The sequence below is a fragment of the Papio anubis genome, chromosome 9 (assembly GCF_008728515.1).
Source record: "Papio anubis isolate 15944 chromosome 9, Panubis1.0, whole genome shotgun sequence".
Classification (NCBI taxonomy): domain Eukaryota; kingdom Metazoa; phylum Chordata; class Mammalia; order Primates; family Cercopithecidae; genus Papio; species Papio anubis.
The window spans coordinates 2,787,492-2,791,989 of record NC_044984.1 but is presented as its reverse complement, the minus strand read 5'-3'; the positions used below and the strand labels follow the sequence as shown (position 1 = coordinate 2,791,989).

At 49.9% G+C, this 4,498-nt stretch overlaps 1 pseudogene; it reads left to right on the top strand.

Annotated features, from left to right (window-relative positions):
• The first annotated feature begins 823 nt into the window (after window positions 1-823).
• Window positions 824-4,254, top strand: LOC110740792 (annotated as a pseudogene).
• The last annotated feature ends 244 nt before the right edge of the window (window positions 4,255-4,498 follow it).

The window sequence follows — 4,498 nt, the reverse complement described above, 5'->3', positions numbered from 1 at the left end:
ACGAGCCTGGCCAACATGGTGAAACCCCATCTCTACTAAAAATACAAAAATTAGCTGGGCTTGGCGGCAGGCACCTGTAATTCCTGCTACTTGGAAGGCTGGGGCAGGAGAATCACTTGAACCTAGAGATGGAGGTTGCAGTGAGCTGAGATCATGCCACTGCATTCCAGCTTGGGTGACAGAGCAAGACCCTGTCTGGAAAAAAAAAAAATACCATCACTTTGGAAAACAGTTTGGCAGTTTCTTATTCAGTTAAATACATATTTTTATGTAATCTGGCAATTTCATTTCTATAATTTTAGTCTTGATAAAACATATGAAACATGTTCACACAAAGACTTGTCCATTAATAATCACAGCCAAGGCTGGGCATGGTGGCTCACACCTGTAATCCTAGCACTTTGGGAGTCCAAGGCAGGTGGATCACTTGAGGTCAGGAGATCGAGACCAGCCTGGCCAACATGGCGAAACCCCATCTCTACTCAAAATACAAAAATTTTGTGATGTTCCCCTTCCTGTGTCCAAGTGCTCTCATTGTTCAATTCCCATCTGTGAGTGAGAGCATGCGCTGTTTTTTTTTTTTTTTTTTTTTTGTCGTTGTGATAGTTTGCTGAGAATGATGGTTTCCAGCTTCATCCGTATCCCTACAAAGGACACGAGCTCATCCTTTTTTATGGCTGCATAGTATTCCATCGTGTATATGTGCCACATTTTCTTAATCCAGTCTATCATTGGTGGGCATTTGGGTTGGTTCCAACTCTTTGCTATTGTGAATAATGCTGCAATAAACATACATGTGCATGTATCTTTATAGAGGCATGATTTATAATCCTTTGGGTATATACCTAAACAATAATTTCTTATCTATGCCTGGTGGAGATCCTAGTACATTACTTTGCGTATATGCATCTGGCAGGTACTTTACATAAAATTATTATAGGAATGAATGATTTGATTGATACTGATTAGTATTTCTGAGCTTTTGCTCATGCTGCCCTTCCTTTCTGGAAAACTCTTCTCACTTTAAGAGTCACTTCCTCCTGTAGTCCATAAATGTTTGTCAAATAGAATGATCTATTCAGAAGTTTCTGGAAGACTTGGCCCTTGCTACAGAGGGCCTGGTTTATTTAGTTTGTGTTCCTAGTAGAAACAGCCAAAACTGTCCTGAGGTCTCACTCCCAGAGAAAACCCAGCGTGAACAGCATTTCCACCCCAAGTTTCATCATGAAACATGGCTGAAGGAAGGAGTAGGACCAGATGCTCTTTAAGGTCCCTTAGAGCCCCAGGATCATTGTGTTCTGGGGAATTCCCCAGCAGAATAGACGGCTGCGAGCAAGAGGCGAGTGTGGGCTCTTTTCTTCATCAGGTCTCTAGATGGATTCCAGCCTCTGGAAGGCCAGGACCTGGGAAAAGAATTTGCGCCCCTTCAGGGTCCCACGCCTTCCTCTCCTCCAGCTCATTTCTCTCTTTCTTTGCCCCCACCTTCCCCTTTTCTTCTTCTTCTCTGCCAGCTTCTCCCCTTCTCTTCCTTTCTTTTCTGCTTCTCCTCTCCTACCGGTCCCACCGCACCTTCCCAGTATCACCACTTCCCTTTCGCCTACTTTCCCGTCTAATCAGTCAGGTTCACCGTCCTTCTCTGATCGCCTGCGTTATCTTGCTTCCCTCCCACGCCCCGACACAGGCTCCCTCTTGCTGGCCTCCTCCCTCTCCTCTCAGCCCACCGGGAACCAGAGTCTCCTCTGGACGCCAAGAGACAGGAAAGGGGTGCTCTGGGCCGCGGCCTCACCCGTGGTGAGTGTGTGACGATCGGGGTGGCGGTGTCGCCGCGCTGGTGGCGGGAGGGAGGCTGGGCCCGTGGAAGAGGACCGCTGGGCTGATGGGTTCCCGCGCCCTCGCGCTCCCAGCTGCCAGCCCAGGGGCAGGTAGGGCGCAGGCGGCGGTGAGTGGCATCGAGAGCCTGCTGGAGAACCCGGTGCGCGCCGTGCTCTACCTCAAGGGTTCTGGGCCATCCATCGTGCAGAACCAGCAGAGCCTCGTCCACGTCCAGCGCCAGCGCATCGACGAGCAGGAGCGGCGGCTGGACGAGCTGAGCGCTGAGAACCGCAGCCTCTGGGAGCACCAGCAGCTGCTGCAAGCCCACCCTTGTGTCCGCCATCGTCGTTCCCGGTACTGGCCTTCTGGGCCACTGCTCTCGCCATTACCACTGGCGGCCGGGAACCTCCAGGACCAGGGACAGCGCTCAGCCGCCGCGCCACACCCCGCGCCCGAGCAGATGCCGCTTCAGCACCATGGACAGCTCCTGGCGCAGCCCAGCCTCCTGGCTGCCGGGCTCACACAGCCCAATCGCCCCACCAGCTCCCGGGACACTTGGGGCCGCTACATACAAGGAGAAGGAGGGTCTACCGAGTTGCTGCGCAGCTCCCGGAGTCCTTCTTCAGTACAAATCCCCCGCGCGCTCGGCAAGGGCGTCCTGAGCAGGAGACCTGAGTGAGCGGGGAGGAGCAGATGGGCACTGCTGTGGTGGGAGCAAGGGAAGAAAGTGCGTGTGAGAGGGAGACGGGGAAATAGAGTGCGCAGGAGTCTAAAGGACCGGGGTGATGTGGCGTGAAGGGGTGAGAAGATGCTTGGGAACAAAACCGTGACAGGAGATTTGGGGATGAGGAAGGAATGATATTCGTGCTTCAGAAAGTTTTGGAGAACGTTGGAGCAAAAAAGGAGTCAGCAGACCATCGGTAGGGGCAAAGGAGGAAATAAATGGGTCTAAGCAACTGGGGATGTTGAGAACTGGCAGATTTAAAGGGGACTAGACTGGCAGGAAGTTTGAGTGAAGATTAAACTGAAGAAAAGAGAACCATCGAAATATTTTTTTTAAGTTAGGAAAAATTTGAAAGGGAGTTTGGGTAGCAAAAGTATTTGAATGGAGAGTGAGATGTGAAAATATGGAGACTGGGAAAAAGGCATGTGTAGAGCTTTAACAGGGCTGGGGCCCAGGAAGAGTAGGACTTAGGTAGAAGGGAATTCAGGAGGCAGAGGACATAGCTGAAAAGCAGGAGTGATGTGGGAAAGCAGGCGAACTGGAGGCAGAGGAAGAGAAAGTGTAGCTCTTTACCTGTTGCAGTGGGAGTCACAGCCAGGAGTGGCTCATTAGGGGAAGCTTTCTCTGCTCTGACTGGAGGGGGCACCGTTCTTCTGAATTCCCGCAGAGCTGAAGACCGGCAAAGAAACATCCAGTCAGACTATTGGAGGACTCAGGTGTAGCTTGAGGACTTGGTGTGGTTACAGCTTTTTCCTCCGATTCAAGAAGGATTTCCATGCAAGGTCGTTGGCCATCATGGAAAGGGAATGATGATACGGGGAACAGTTGGCAGATGGAATTGGCATTTGGATGTCCTGTTTAAATCTTCCTGTTAAGGCCAGCAACTGCAAACCTGATTTCCTCTTGGTTATTTGCTGATCACTGAAATCTCATCTTGGGTCCTGAGAAAAATGTTAACTTCTCAGGACGTAGGGCCTCAAGCGCTTTCTTCATTCATGAGGTCCATGAACTAGGTATATGGGAAGAAGACATGAAAGGGGCTGCAATGCTCTCCCTCTGTACTGGAAGGCTGTGGCTATGTCAGCTTTATTTCTCTGGTTAGACAGGTCATGGGGAACAAAAGGGAAGAACAGCTGGAGGAAATCATACCTGGTCAGCACCCAGCCTTGACAATGGTGATGCTAAAGGGGATGGGGAGGGGGAGAGCAGAGCTGGGAATCTCATCTTCATTTAGTTTCATGTGTGCTTTAAGTCTGGGGATACTCGTCAATATTTCCTGTATTCCGTAAAAGCTAATTTTCTTCTTGCATCTGCTGTAGAGTTACAGAAGTTGGGTTAGGGCATGTTAGCTCACAGAGTAGGTTGACCAGAAGCATGGAATCTGAGAGGTGATGATCTAACATGATCTGGCTTGGCAGACCTACAACATTCTATTCAGCCCCCCCAAAATATTCTGTTTTCTACCCCAACTTCCTCAATGGCCCATTTGCCCTTCCCTCAGTCTCACATTTTTGTTTGGTTTCGGTTTTGGTGGTGGTAGTTTTGTTTACTTGTCTGGCAAAACAGAAAAACAATTTTCCCTCAATGCTGAAGTCTCATCAAAAAGGAACATTTGGAGGGGTGCAGTGGCCCACACCTGTAATCCCAGCACTTTGGGAGGTTGAGACAGGTAGATCACCTGAGGTCAGGAGTTCAAGACCAGCCTGGCCAATATGGTGAAAACCTGTCTCTACTAACAATAAAAAATAAAATTTTATTTGCAGGCAAGATGGCCAAGTAGGAAGAGCTCTGGTCTGCAGCTTCCAAAGAGATCAATGCAGAAGGCCGTGATTTCTGCATTTCCAACTGAGGTACCCAGCTTATCTCATTGGGACTGGTTAGACAGTGGGTGCTGCCAACAGAGGGTGAGCTGAAGCATGGTGGGGTGTTGCCTCATCTGGGAAGCTCAAGGGGTCAGAGAAC